The sequence below is a fragment of the Fundulus heteroclitus genome, chromosome 13 (assembly GCF_011125445.2).
Source record: "Fundulus heteroclitus isolate FHET01 chromosome 13, MU-UCD_Fhet_4.1, whole genome shotgun sequence".
Taxonomy (NCBI): Eukaryota; Metazoa; Chordata; class Actinopteri; order Cyprinodontiformes; family Fundulidae; genus Fundulus; species Fundulus heteroclitus.
Genome location: NC_046373.1, coordinates 39,931,516 through 39,947,129, shown reverse-complemented (window position 1 = coordinate 39,947,129; position 15,614 = coordinate 39,931,516). Strand labels below are relative to the sequence as shown.

Genomic DNA, 15,614 nt, shown 5'->3' with positions numbered 1-15,614 from the left:
ACATTTTTGGTTGTTTTTACTCCTATCATTTAAGACTGAGGTGGGTGAAATAATCATGACAAATAGAAATGGTAATTTATGAGTAATGACTCATGATTAAATGTTAAAAAGTCTCAGTAAAAGGACAACAGACACAGATCTGCTTATTTTGTCCTTAAATCTAGTAAGAAGTGAAACAGGGAGGCAGATGGGTCCACAAATGGAGAGTTTGACTCCTCTCGGTTTCCCGCAGCTTCTCATTAACGCCTCTCTCCCACACACAAACTCGGAGAGCGTGCAGGGAGAGTCCGGAGCGACGCGGAGCGAATCGGGCCGGGTAGCTTCTATAATTAGAGGAGCGTTCAGGAGCTGCACTGCTGAGCTGTTGAATGTTTAATGCCGCGCCTGCGGGCGACTCGGCGGCTAAGAGCAAACCTCTGCGCTCCCTTCAAGCATCCTCTTTGCACACAGGCTGAAGCACAAAGACTCTGCACATGCGTGATGCTTCCCAGCTGCGGTCTGTAGCCTGAAGCCCATCAGGGGAACCAGAACCTCGACCCGCTGTGGATGAGGTAATGCTCCATCTGAGCAGGAAGGGGAAACGTCCCAGACACAGACGGAGGACAAAAGAGACTCGACTGCATGGAATGGTAACATAGTCAGCCAGTCAGAAAAGGTTTTTATCATATCTGTGAAATAAATATTCTGCTGAAACAGTTAGGAAAGTTTCACGGGTCAGAACACGGCTGGTCTTCTGAATTTATCCGAACACTTTTAGACAAATTGATGCTTACTTTCAATCGAGAGGCCACTGTAGTGTCCAAAAATTATTTCATATGTAAGAACTATAACAAAGCCAACATTGTCTGGATTTACAAGCATCATCTCCGGTACTTTTCAAGACTGACAGGTCCGATCTATAAACGGACGTATGGTCAGTTCAATCAAATCAAGCAGGCAGATCCAGATTTAATTAAACATATTCCGTTTTAATCCTAGTTACAACACAGAGCTATCAAATTTAGACTATTACACCCAACGGTGATAAAGTTATACAAACCCAATTGTTTGTATCGGGTCCTTGACTTTTCAGCAATCCCTCCTCCTTATGAGTCTAATCAACGCTTTAAAGAGTTTTTATGAGACGTCGCACTGTGAGGAAGATCGTCTCCAGGTGGAGGATGTTAAACAAAACACAGTCCAGGCCTGGTCTCCATGCAACGTCAACCATGATGTCTCAGAAACGTCCATAATGGCAACGGTGGAAACCAGAGCAGGTTGATATCAAAGTGCATTTCTGAACAAAGAGAAAGAGACCGGTCAAGTTCAACTTTGCATCTCTTCCCAAGAGCTGTGAGGGCAATCGCCTCCTGATAGGAGACTTCAGTCCAACGTTTAAAATCACCCCCACTGTTACTAACATCTTGATACGTTACAATCACCTTAATGTTACCGTCTGCTGCACACTATCATCTCTGAATATCTAAATGCACATTGCTGTAAAAGAAGCTTTAATCATCACTGTTCAATAAGCACCCTACTACCTCATTATCTGTTATCTGTGACCCTGAACGCTACACAATAAATTGTAACCCTTGTTCATTACCTGTTTGGTTCACATTACACATAATGAAGGCAAACTGACAAAGTGGCCAAAGAGAAATTTGCCACATGGTAACACTCTTGACTCTTGGAAGAAACCTTTGTTCTAAAGGGAAATAATGGAGATCCGACTGAGGTTCGTCAGAGAGAACCTAGACAAAGATTCTTCTGGAATAATGTTCTTCACACAGAGTCTGCATCCTCTGTGTGAAGACACCAGAACAGAGGACAAGTTCAGCATAAACCTGATGCAGAATTACAGGAAGAGAACCTCATTCCAACTGTGCAGCATGGAGAAGGGCGTGTCATGGTACGGGGATGGTTAGCAGCAGCAGAACTTCACCAACACAGGATCCACCTTGGGTTCAACCACGGATCAGAGCGTGCTTGAGGAAAATGTGAGACCACCTCTAACCGGACCCTGCAACATGACAATGACCCAAAACATACCAGTAAAGGCCCATTCATACCTCACGTAAAAGACGGATACGGATACGTGTGGAGTGTTTCATACGTTCTAACCGTCGATTTCGTCCGTATTTTGACACGAAAATTGGGAGCTTACGATTACGGACGAAATGGATCAATACTACCGGAAAAGGTGGGGGCACTATTGAGTTTGTAGTACAAAATGTCAACAAAATCACAAAGAAGAAGGTTATAATTCTGGGCTTTAAACAATGGCGGGTCTCGAGGAACGACTTGTGGAGCTTGTCCGCAACTACCCACACACATATGATGTGTCGTGTCCGGGGCACAGGGACAAACAAAAAGTTTACTTACGGAGCAAATACAACAAAATCAAGACCGTTGCCATGTTTGATCAATGACGAATTATTGGCGCCCAGCACTGCCACCTAGAGGAAATATTGGTTATGGCGCACCTCAACGGACGGAGGTATGAAGGAGTCAACGGATAGAACGTACGGACAGAAATACGGACGTGTAGGCCAAACGTAGGGTATGAATGGGCCTTTAATCCATCAAGAACTGGCTGAGAATGAACAAATAGAAAGTTCTGGGCCTAGTCAAAGCCCAGATCTTGATCTCACTGAGATGCTGTAAGGTGACTTGAAAAGATCTCACAGCTGAAAGTGAGGAGTGGAGCAAACTGTCTTCAGGTTTACGTCAAAGCTGGTAGATGATTACTAGTTATTTCAACCAAAAGGTGGAAAACACATTTCTGCCTCTATCCTCAGATTAATTACTAAAACATGTAAAAGAAATAACCATTTAAGTCCAAATAAATAACTTTCTTTTTCAGAAATATAAGATTAGACAGCTATATGTGAACATTTCTCTAAAAAACAAAAACAAAAAAAAAACAGACTTTAATTGGGTGCCAGAACTTTTTTATGTGGCTGCATAGTCTATCCAGACGATCTGGATCTCTGGTGTCTTCTCAGTGGAAAAGCTCTGGAAAACCAAAGCAAGGCGTCCAGGAGGAATCTGGATTAAACCCAAACCACCAAACCTGATTGCTTTCGTTTGAAGGAGAAGCGGATGTGTCCTGACCTTCCCGGTTTATCTTTAAAGGATACGGTGTGGGTTTTGGATTTCAGCAGCGGTTCTGTGAAGTTACTATCCGTTATTGTTCCCTCACATGCAGTCGACTGACTCGTGTTGCTCTGATTTTATCAAACAGTGACAAAATCCCCAGAGTGGAAAGCAACTAGTGGGCAGTTGCTGCTGGAAGATGATCTCCTTCACAGAATTTATATCACTGCTTTATAATTTAAGCCTAAACCCTTTAACTGAACTGGGCCGTCTTTGGACTATTTGTTTACGTTCACACGAGTCACTTGTCCCACTAAAGGGAAGAACATGAAATAAACAACGTACGGTGGTTTCCTTCAACAAGGATTCAAAGCATTTTTTTTGTCTTTGCTGTTTCTGAGGGACAAGTTGTTCTCATTTGCTCTCAGACTTTCTTCAGGACAAGTCAGAACATCTCGGCTGAGTGGAAACAGAAGTACCAACCCCTCCTAGAGGGCAGAGCCCAGACATCCTAGACAGGAAGCTCCTTCATCCCCTTTGTATCGAGGATCCGGTTCTTTTGGACACGGTCCACATCTCAATGAGTACAGGTGAGGGTTGGCACACAGAATGACCTTTAAACAGAAAGATTTACCTGTTTTCTGATCAGCTGACAAACCAGAACTAACCACCATATTACTAGTTGAGTCACGCTGCTTGCATCTGAAAAACTTTGACACAAATATTTCAAATCAAAATGATAAAACTTTGATATTTAAAACTGATTTACAAGTTTATTAAAACAGCAAACTAGTTGTCATTTAATGAGGTAGGAATACCATCCATCCATCCTCAATATGTGCTTGGTTCTTTCAGGACTTGGGGTGGGGTGGGGGGGGGGGACTAGTCCCTTTCTCCAGTGGTCATTAGCCCCTTTTTCATTGGAAGACCTAGCATTTAAAGCCCCAACTTTGCTTTCCTGGGGTAAACCAAAGTCTGGGGCTTTTGCATCTTCATGTTTCCATTAGCTAGGGACCATTTATGTGTATGTTGAGAGGGAAAACTGCAGTACCACTCCGGTCCAGCGGGTGGCGGCATAAAGACAGCGTTGAAACAGACAAATGCAAAGAAGCGGTATCCATATCTTGCCGCTCAAGCTCTGGACTCCGGAGAAACAGGAGGACAAGAAAGATTCAGCCAAGATTTTCACGTTCGGTATCTGTTACATGGAGATATTCCCCTCTGACTTAGTGAACCTTATATTGTGACTTTTCAGCCGCGACCAACAGATCTAGTCTGCAGGAAATAACAGATGGTCTGGCTGAAAAATAACGCTGCAGCAGCCGCAGTCTGCCCGGCGACACCAGCCTGTCAGCGATGAAGTTTGGAGGTGTACTTTCTCACTCAAAATAAAACAACTTTTTGTGATAAATTAAGGTTATAAAATCAATAGGTTTGTAAACTGCTCATCTCCTCACTCCACACTTTGTGGCAGGTAGTTTTTCTTGCAGCACCGAACCCTGGCCCCTCAACAAGCCCTGAGAGACCAAAGCCCGGGGAAAGTAAAGCCCCAGGAAAATGAAATTAGTCAGGTAAATGTGTATGAAACGGCCCAGGCCTCTCAATGCCCTTTGGCTTTTGAGAGGCAATGGAAAAGGTGAGAGGTGGGGGACACCTGGCTCGTTCTAGGAATACTACTTTTTCTAAATATGTTCGACCAAAATTTATATTTGAAAAAGGTAAAATGTTAATAATTTGAATGCTTAAAATGAAAATATAATGTTGTCTAATAATGTTGTCTAGTAGCACATGTGGAGTAATGGGTTTTCCTTCACTTGATAGAACTTTTATCTATTTTAAAGACAGAAATATTCGTAAACAATTACTGAGAAACGCCTAAAAAAGAAGTAAGAATACCTGGAGAAAAGTATTTCTTCAATTAATTATTCATATTTCCATCTTTTAAAATCTAAAACCTAACCAGTAACAAACAAAACCTATCCAAAAATATCCAGAACCCGTCCAAGCTGCTCCAAGAATTAATGGCTGCAGGTCTTTCCAGTAAATCTGTCTTTCTGCTGAATTCTGACTGTTTGTTTGGTTTATGAATGAAAACACTCAAATGTATTAATGCAAACCGAAACTCTGACTGTGTTAGGAATAAAGCAACAATATCCCGGCTTAACCAATTAGTTCTGACACCTGGCATAAAGAGAAAAATACACGTTGCCTTTGGTTGGAAATGCATTCATCATAATTTGTTCTAGGAGACAAGCTCGGTAAAGTTTACATCATACCATCATACAATTAATAAAAATATGTGTCAGACCCTTTGCAGCTCGATGATGGAGACTAAATCCCAGCTGTCAGTGGTTATTTAATGAGCTTCACTCTGAGACATCATTTACCGACACACTGTTAAACCACCCCATGTTTCCCATGTAAAAAATGAGAGCCAGATAATGAATTTCACACCTTTATTTTTCCACCTCCAATGGAAAAAATATCCGTCGTCGTTCTCTTGAAAACAAAAGACAAACAAACTAATCTGTTCAGGGGGAAAAATGTAAAAAAAAAAAAATACAGAGACAATGAGATGCCTGGATAAGGTGAACGCCTTCAAACGGAAAGCATTTTTTTTATTTAGCGCCAGCATTCGGTCCGCTTGGATACGCACCGACTACAGTGAACTAGATCAACCAGAAATAAAGTTCAGATGACCTGGTGGGATTTTACTGACATTTACTTGTTTCCATCCTTCAGCTGAAGCAATTAGTTTGCAGAGAAGTTACAGAGGATCGAAATGATCTCATTATACGAGTCTCAGGAGAAAGACAGAAGAAATCACGACACAGTCAAGAAGACATCCCCCCAGAAAACGGGTCAGACGGTAAAACTGTCTGGGTCGGTGCTGGTTCCCCGTGGTGTGCCGTCAGCTGAGCCCACATTTCTGGGTTCCTTTAACTGATCCTGATATTAAAGTGGAGAACGTGAAGGTGATGGAGCTCGTTTTGACGTCACTTAACGGCGTTCTGACATTTTTAATGGATATTTCATGGAGGAAAAGTCGTGACTCCTGAAAGGAAAAATACTTTTTCCTTTCAGGAGTCACGACTTTTCCTCTGTCTACATATAACCCCATCTTCTGCATCTTCTTCTCTCACACCAGCTACCTTTACGTAGCCTCGTGAGACCATCCTGATCTCGCGAGCTTTCAAGCTTTCACCTCGCAGATCAGTCTGGATACTCTCCGTTAAAGAAAATTTGGAGCAGTTCACCAAACGAACGTCCAATCAGCGTTGGCTTTGAGGCGGGTTGAGGTGTGACGCAACGAGAAGCGCGACAGTTCAGTCTAAAGAACATGGCGGCTTCAGCCGATGAAACTAGCGTTAGCGTGGCTATCGAGCAAGTTTTATCGGAATTACAGAGTATTTCTTCGCTGAAAGAAGAGCAAAACTCTGCTCTGGAGGCTTTTCTCAGAGGAAAAGATGCTTTTGCTCTTCTCCCGACTGGTTTAGGCAAGAGCTTGTGGTTGTGTTTTCGTCGTCGCTCTGTTAGTACGTCATATGCTTCGTTGATCTGATTGGTTTATTTGGCCCGTCTATCACCAACATAGGCCAATCAGCTAACCAGTATCTTCGCCCCTTCCCAAAATTACTTCAACGGAAGGTTTCCAGATGGATATGTGGAGCAAATCCATCTGGCGGAGTCAGGTTAACCTTCACGTCCTCTTTACCTCCATCCATAAATCTCCTCTCTGGTCTTCCTCCAGCCTCAGCATCCTTGTCCTGACCATCCGTCCTCTGTAATGTCCACACCTTCTCAGTCTGGCCTCTCCTGCTTTATCTCCAGAACATCTAACCTGAGCCGTCCCATCCTGATCACTCCCAAACACAGTTCTGCTAAGCGAGGAAGCATGTTGGCGTCTCCCCTCGCCCTTAAACCGGACTCTGCCGCCTTCAACTTTGCTTCCTACGTTCAGATATTAGTCTCCAACTTTTCTTGTTGTTCAGGGATGGCAGATGGAAAGCTGCAGCTTTGACCTTCTGCCTGATCAAACTGAGAGAACAGCAAGGATGTATTTAATTTACATGACTGAAAGGTTCCTGGTCTAATATATGCCTAAAGAGGGTGAGGATTTTATTGAAGCTCATGGCGGATCAGCTCCTTTATGACCATAATCACATTGAGGCAATCTGAATGTAGTTTTAAGTCCTGGTTGTAAAATCACCAGAAACAAAAAGGCGACGAGTGCAAAACAACGTCAGAAGAGCGTAGAGCCACAGTGGACAGTCGTCTGCATTGTTGATGGCTTTGCAGCAATCCCTCATACTGAGCATGCATGAGGCGACAGTGGAGAGGAAAACTCCCCTTTAACAGGGAGGAGAACCTCCAGCAGAACCAGAACCAGGCTCAGTGTGAACGCTCATCTGCCTCCACCCACTGGGGCTTAGAGAAGACAGAGCAGAGACACAGAAAGCTCAGAAGCTCACATTGATCCAGGAGTACTTTCTATGGTAGATGGTAATAGAGGATGATCTGCTTCCTCTGATGATGTCACAGCTAACAGAACGCCAGACCAGGTGTACCTTCTATGAATAGAGATTTATTTTATTTTCAGGTAATACTGGTGCCACTGAAGAAGAAAAGCACAGTGAGATAGTGTATCATGGTTGCATGATTTAAATAGGCCATACACGTGGGTGTAAAGACTGTTTTATATCTACTGAGTCTAGACTGATGCTAATTTCAGCTGCTGCACCTACAGCCAACGCCACAGAGAAGCACTGTCATGACAACAAGCCACGACAACCCCTCATCAGACGCTATCTGGAAACCCCAGCAGGGCAGGATGTGGGTTTTTTCCCTCCAGCAAACTTTCCCTGCAGGCTGCATGATGCTGGGGAGATGTCAGCCACACCCACACTGTCCTGAAATCTGGCCTTAAACTGAACATGACCTCAAATATTAGTTTTGCTCCTATGTGGAGAGTTTGAGGATCTGATTTCCAAGGTTTTTATAATTTTAATCAGATCATTCTGGTCAGTTTTTTTTTTTTATTTCTGCTACTGTAAACAGATCCTACGCTGATCTGAGACGGTAAAGGTGTAATTGGATTAATGAAGATTTAAAGAGATGGGTGAATTTTTCCTTTCTCTGAGGATTGTTGTCAGACAGGCAGCGGCTTTGTTGCTGAATCCTCCCTGCATCTAAAGGCCAACACGTTTCTCCTGTCCTCTGTGTTTGAGCCGAGGCGATTACGACCCAAAGCCGCCTTCCGCCTCGGCTTATCGGGGTGATTCGGACACTGAGAGGGGCTGTTTGGCTCCACGTCATTCCTGCAGCAGCGCTTACCTCCGAGCGGCGGATGCCTTCCTCCGCAGAGGTTGAGGAGCGACGCCTCGGCTTCTCCTGCGCTCCACCAGCGGTAGGTCTGGGTCTGGCCAGTCCTGGAAGGCCGGGGCCGTCGCTGCGCTCCGTGGCGCCGGGGTTTCCTGGCGGTTTAAGGCGGCCTCTGGGCTTCCTGAGCTCCGGACGCGCAGCGGAAAAACTCCGGGGCTTTAATCTCTGCCGCTCGCTTCGTTCCGCGCCGCGTCGCGCCGCGTCGCTCACTGCCGCCCCGCCGCGCTGAGACGTCGAAGGAGGAAAACCCTGAAGGTGACGTCAGCCGGTCACGTGTACGGAAACCCCACCCAGTGGCGTCATCCTTGTTCCCCACGGTTTAACCGCACTTGAAAAGAAACCCGCAAGATTCCGCCTCAGATAAAATCAAAACAGATGGAGACATGAATTAAATGAAAAATAGCTTTTGTTCTAATAATAATAATAATAATAATAATAATAATAATAATCATAATAATAATAATAATAATAATAATAATGAGATGGCCTAATAATAAGGTTATGAAAAAAATGAAAGAATAAACAAAGAATAACATAATTGCAAAATAAATTCAAGCAGAATTAAGACTTAAATCTCAAAACTTTAAAGCAATACTTACAGCAGTGAATATATATATATATATATATATATATATATATATATATATATATATATATATATATATATATATATATAATATGTTAGAACAGTGCTTCCAGTAACAATATCTACTGTTTACTGTACATTCATCTGACCTCCAAATGGCTCAATAATCTCAGCAGATAGAAAATAACATTAAAATAACAAAGCTTGTGTACAAATAAGAAGTCACACTTTAACATAAACTCCAGGTTTCTGTCACTGATGCACTTTTGGTTAAAACAAGTTTGTTCTTTATTCATGAAGTTATTCACAGTAGGTAGAGTAGCTAGAAATAAGAGTAGCTATACTTGAATAATAATATGACTCAGTGCAGTAAAACTACTCCTAAAAGTACATTTTATTCCAAAGGTTTTGGTCCTGCCTAATTTTTCTCGCTGGTAAGTCTTATAAAACCTTTTTTTTCCCCACAGAAACATTTAATAGTGGAGTGATCTCTAAGAATAATATATAGTTAAAAAAACAACACCAAAAACCCCCTTTATAATCAGTGATGCATCACGTCCATTTCAACAGACAGTCGAGTAATTGCAATTTTCTCCCAACATAAAAGCAGTATTTCATAATTTTAACAGCTGAGGATGTGTCATAAGGGTGCGGTTGGGAGCACTGCTGCCTTGCACCAAGACGGTCCTGGAAGTCTGAAGGGAGTCTGCATGTTCTCCCTGTGCATGCATGGGTTCTCTCCGGGTACTCTGGCTTCCTCCCACAGCACAAACATGATCTGTTAGATAAACTGGTCTCTTTAAATCGACCCTTAGGTGTCTGCATGTTTGCCCATCCTGTGTTTCTCTGTGATGAACTGCCAACCTGTCCACAGGTGTACTCTGTGTTTCACCTAATGACCACAGCAGGTAGCCAGCAACCACCCATGCCTGGATAAGTGGGTAGAGATAATGGATGGATACATGCATTCTGGGTACTACCAGATGCATTCTGGGTACTACCAGAAAACCACTGTAGGCAGTGGTTGGAGAGGGACAGACAGGAAAACACAGAAATAACGGTTGTTATTGTGTAAGGTTGTTGAGAAAGATGATGACCAAATGAGACGTTTTGAAACTGGGAAGGATCTGTTGGAGAAAACGATACTCTTGAATTTTAGAGTTTCTTTAGCAACTACGCAATTAATTCAGCATTTTTGTGATTGCTCCCTAATGACACATCACATATGCCACTTATAATTTTTGTACATATTGTTGTGAACTGATCTGAGCCTTGATGCTCCTCCAACACACCGCAGCGGGGTCCAGTGTAACTAGCAAAGGAGAAAGGTAGAGCAAAAGAGCCCAAAATAATAGTTTCATCCAAGAATGATGGCAATGTATAGAAAAAAAACAGTTCTAATACATTTTGTAATTGTTTGCAGGTGGATTTCATGCACCTAGATTTACATTATGTTCCCAAAAATATTGGGTCAACCCACCAAATCACTGAATTCAGTTTTTCGACTCACTTGATTAAATTCAAAGTACACAAGGTGGAAAATTTTTAATCAGTTTTCTTATTAAGTTTGACTTTTTTAATATGTGATACATGCATTTTAGGCTCCAAAATAAATAGATTAAGATTTTGTTTTTTGTTTTTTACCACTTTTTAATGTTCCACTTCCTTAAAGCCGTCCTGGCACAGAGACCACCGATCCAAGCAGAATTTCAGGTGTTGTTTCGTCTCATTTTACTAGCAGACATATTTTCGGGGTCCCATCAGCATGTGGTCGGCGTTTCACTTCTGGTTAATGCTTCCTGTTGGGGCTGGTCGGGTTAGGGCTGCGGATCGGCCAGAAAGAGGTGAAACATGGCCTTAAATCTGCAGTATCTGCTTTACGGCTGTCATCACAGAAGTGGAAAAGAGTGCCGTGTGCAGCGACACAACCCCGTACCCTGATGCCCCCCCCCACACCGTCAGAGCCTGGCAGCAGGGACTTTGTTGCCGTCAACAAACATATCAGCTGTTTTTTCTGCACAGAGAAGTTTTTAAAAGTAACTTCATGTTGTAAAGCTGGACAACGGTTCCCAGAAGTGATGCTGTTCAACCTCAGACCGACTCTCTGAAATTCCTCCAGATTCCTGGAACGGTGTAAAGATATTCTGCTCTGTAGACGGAGAAATATTTCTAAATGATTTGCATGTTTACCAACCAAGAAGGTTAAGAATTTGACCTTTTAAAAAAAAAAACAGACACAAACTTCAGTTTTGCGAACAGGCCGGCGACTTATTTGGAGCTGCAGTGTCTGAAACTGGTTCTCTGGTGCTGCTCTTTGGTTTCTAACTGTTTTACCTCTGCAACAAGAGCCTTAAAGCAACTCGTGAATGAAGTCAGGCATTTTAAACTCGGTGCAGCCGTTTTTCCTCACGGCGAGAAGCCGGAAATGCTTGTCTGTATGATTTTCCAGCGAAGTCATTAGGACTGAGTAATGGAGAGAGTTTCAGTTCAAATGCGTCTTTGATCTTCCTCACTAACAAAAAGGAACAAACATCTGTAACAGAGATTTAAAAAAAAAAAGACAAATAAATCTAAAGTTTGGATCAGAATCTGACATTCAAGCTTTTATCAGAGTCATTTATTCTGCCTGAAGAGGGAACAAAGAGCCAGAACGGAGGGTGATGTCACCCAGGCATGTCCAGAGACGGTTGAGCTGCGATAAACTAACCTGACACGACGATCAAAACTCAGAACGAGCAGGTTTTTAGGAATCAGACCGAAGTGCAGACAAGAGCTTGGCAGTCGCAAGGTAAATAGTGATGATTTATTAAATAAATAAACAGGATGTCATGAAAACAGAAACCAGGCAAAGATGAGACCAGAGCTGAGTAGATCGACGGAGGACCTGACAACTGGTTATGGCTGAGCTGGCTGAATATAGAGGAGGGGAGCCGCAGGTGGAGCTAATTAACACAGGTGAGATGAGTAAAGCAATTAAGCTGAAGGAAAGGTGAGGTGGCAGGAAGTGAATCTAAACATGAAGAACGGCTAGAGATGGAGGACTAACCTAACTAAACTAAGGACGGGCAGGCAGAACGTAAAGATCTACCAGAACTAGTAAAATCATAATGAACAGAAGCTGACTAAAGCTGGGCGTACACTGTACGATATTTTCAATCGTACTCAGAGGAAACTGCAGTGTTTAAAAGTTCACAGCTCAAGATATATGATCTGACTGCTCACACTGTACGTCTAAAACGTCAGACTCAGCGCCGCAGAGAGATGGCGCTACTCTGACTCATCTATCTGGAAGCCAAACGTAAACAGTAGAAGAAGAAAAAGGTGGAAGTGTGGATGCTCTCTGTTAAACATGAGGCTCACTAGAACCAAACGCGCTGCCTTGGTAATTCTACCAGTTTCTCCTCCGTAGTTTGACTCCATGTCACACGTACCGCCGCCATGATTCTCTCCTCTCCTGTTATCCTCTGAGAAGAAGAAGAAGAAGAAGTCCCTGGTCTGCACATGCTCAGTGTGGAGGTTGGGGGAAATGGGCTCGTAGCTCTGCTTCACCAGCAGGAGGCGCTCTCCATCACCTCAGGAGGGCCGACTGGATGTCAGACATATTTGATTTTCCTCTGATGGGGAGGAGGTGGTGAGAGGCTGATGGTCCCTCGTTACGCCCTGGATGCTGCACCACGCACCATGACGCTGAAACTCAGCCTGATCCACAAAGTTCTGGAACGACTGAAGAAAAAAGGCAAAATAAATCACACCGTGTACGCCCGGCTTAAGACAGAAACCGGATCTAACGGATCTAACAGATGCAAGACAGAACTACTAACAGAAAGCTAAACTATTGACAGAAACAATGATCTAAGGATAAACCACACTAAAAGTGCAGCACGTAAACAAACTGCTGGATCCTCTGGGAGCTACAGGAAGTAATCAAACCCCCGGGATCCTGACACAGCCGTGACATCACAGCTAAGGCAGACATCGTTCTTTAGCTGAAAATGGTAAAGAACCTTCAAGGTTCCATTTTTATTTTTGGAAAATAACTTAAAAAAAACAACCAGCAACTCACTGCAAAAATAGAACTCAAAATAAGAAATTATTTCTTGAAATGAGAGATTTTTTCCTTAATTTAAGCAGGTAAATAAGATTATTTGCCAATGGAATTTTTGAACTTAAAATAGGAACAACTCATCTCCATTATCTTATTTCAAGTGAAGTATATCTAATTATCTTATTTTAGGGGTAAAAATACTAATTCCATTGGCAAATAATCTTATTTACCTGCTCAAATCAAGGACAAATACATTCATTTCAAGAATATTTTACTTATTTCTAGTTCTCTTTTTGCAGTGCTAATTTAAAGCTTTTTTTGTTATGTAACTTTATTTCTATGCTTACAGTTTAAGTTCTCCTGAAAACAAGATGAATCTAAATTTATGTGCCCAGATCTTCATCTCCTCCTTGATTTAATGATTTGTTGTATTCAAGCCGTTAAAACCGTTCCTGTCATCTATTAAAAGGGTCTTGATTAATACGTCTCCAGGTTTCCTGAAAGTCTTGTTTCTCTTCAGACTTTGGCTCTTTTTCTGTTTTTTCTTCCAGTCATTTTAGTTTCGTCTTTTAAGCCGCCGAGTGACGCTGGCACCAGCGGGGGAGGAAGCATGTCCTCCCACCTCTCCCGCTTACAGAGTAACACCAGGTGAAGGTGTCGCCATCGGCAAAGAAGCCACAAAGCGTGATTAGGAAGAAAAATCAAACACAAACAGATTTTAGCAGCTCTTCTTTCCCCTCACCTCCTTTCAAACCTGTCAGATGTCACGATGCCCGCAGAAAACCTCACAGCTAATCAGAGCTTCAAAATTCAGACTTTCTGCAACATTAACACATGAAACAACTCGGTTATGCATTAAACTGTGATGCAGGACAGATTTAAGTTTTCTTTTAAAAATGAAGCCCTTGGCTACACCAGCCTTTCCTGCTCACACAAGGCATGACGCCGTTTTTCCAAGGCCAGAAGGCCATAAATCACATTTCTTTTGAGATAACTGGAGTTGTGCTCCAGGGCATACATTTTGGCTCCCATCCCATTCTTTAGGTAAAGAGATTCAGGCTAAACTGGATTTATCCGCTGGTGACATGATCCTTTACATCTCAGGTGATAAAATGACTCCAAACAGCATTACAGGTTTTAAAAGAGACGCTGACGAGTCTGAAACTGGTTTAGAATGCACAGAAAACAAAATTTAGGATTTTATCGAAGGTTAACTTGGTAAATGTTGACAATATAAAAATCCTCACGCTTGATGGTAGATTGATTGATTGGATGAAGAAAAGCTCACATTTGACGTCTATATTTAGTTATCAAGGATTGTTTTTTTTAGAAATAAGTCATGTTTCACATTCTCAGCTTAGAAACGGTTGGAGGAAGCCACTTTTCTTTCTGTCATAGTTAACGGCGATGCTGTCCAGCCACGCCGCAGCTTTCACCATGTTCTCCCATCAGTGAATAACGCTGGAATGGGTCATTGGATAATCTTCAAAAATCTAAAATTACAAACATTGATATCCATGACTGGTTCTTAGAGCATCATAAAGGTTGCAGTAAAGCAGGGATGTCCAAATTTTTTGTCACGGGGGCCAAAACTATGCAGATAAAAGGATTTGAGGGCCAAAAAATGTTACTTAAAAATAATAATTGTTAAACTCTGCAATAATATCATTAAATAAACCAGTCAGCTTTTCTTTATGAAAGGGATGTAGATAAAAACTTAAATGGTTCTTGTGCTTGATTGAAAAAATAAATATTGACAGAAATTGAGTCAACCTTTCTTTGAAGACATTTGCTGCAATTTAAATACACTAATTCAAAGCAGAATTTGGTGCATCAAAGTCTGCATTTGAGTAAAAGTCACTGAATATTTCTGTTCTTGCTCACTCTGAAATTAAAGAGAATGTAATAGTGATCGTGTTGTACCATTTTACATTGTAGGAAGATTTTAACTTGTCTGTAATAAATTTGCTCTAAAGCCAAAAATATTCGGCATCTGCATCAACCATCTGCACTGCTGGGTTAAACATTTCTTGAATTGCCTTTGGGGGCCGCAGAGAATCAGTCCAGGGGCCACAGACGGCCCCCGGACCTCGCTTTGGACACCCTGCTGTAAAGGCTGGCTGTCACTGCTTTGATGAGTTCACTCACATTCAATGTGTTATTCTGGTTTTATTGTGTAACTGCATCATTTATTATGGACCCGTTTAATATTTGTTCTTTTTATGGCTGCTACCTTGGCCAGGTCTCATTTGTTAAAGAGATTTTAATCTCAACTGGACTTCCTGGTTAAATAAACATTGGAGGTTTCCTCATTGCCTGCCTCTTAAACTCGTCTAAAAACCCATTATTATTATTTGGTGATCAAACATTTTATTGCTTTGAATTTTAATCGTGTCATTTTTTTTAAAGATTTTTTTCTTTGAATGTTTTCAGTATGCATTTATGTGCAACATTTGTTTCAATGGTGGTTTTAAATAAGTCTGTAGTATGCTACTCTGGATGTTCATCCATTTCTAGTCCTGC

At 42.1% G+C, this 15,614-nt stretch overlaps 1 protein-coding gene across 1 annotated transcript in view; it reads right to left on the bottom strand.

Moving 5' to 3' along the window:
- Positions 1–8,716, bottom strand: part of rnf19b (ring finger protein 19B) — a 55,773-nt gene extending 47,057 nt beyond the window's left edge. Inside the window, exon 1 of the mRNA XM_036145767.1 lies at positions 8,413–8,716. The gene's annotated coding sequence lies outside the window, so the exon portion shown is untranslated. The remainder of the gene's footprint in view (positions 1–8,412) is intronic.
- Positions 8,717–15,614: the final 6,898 nt, after the last annotated feature.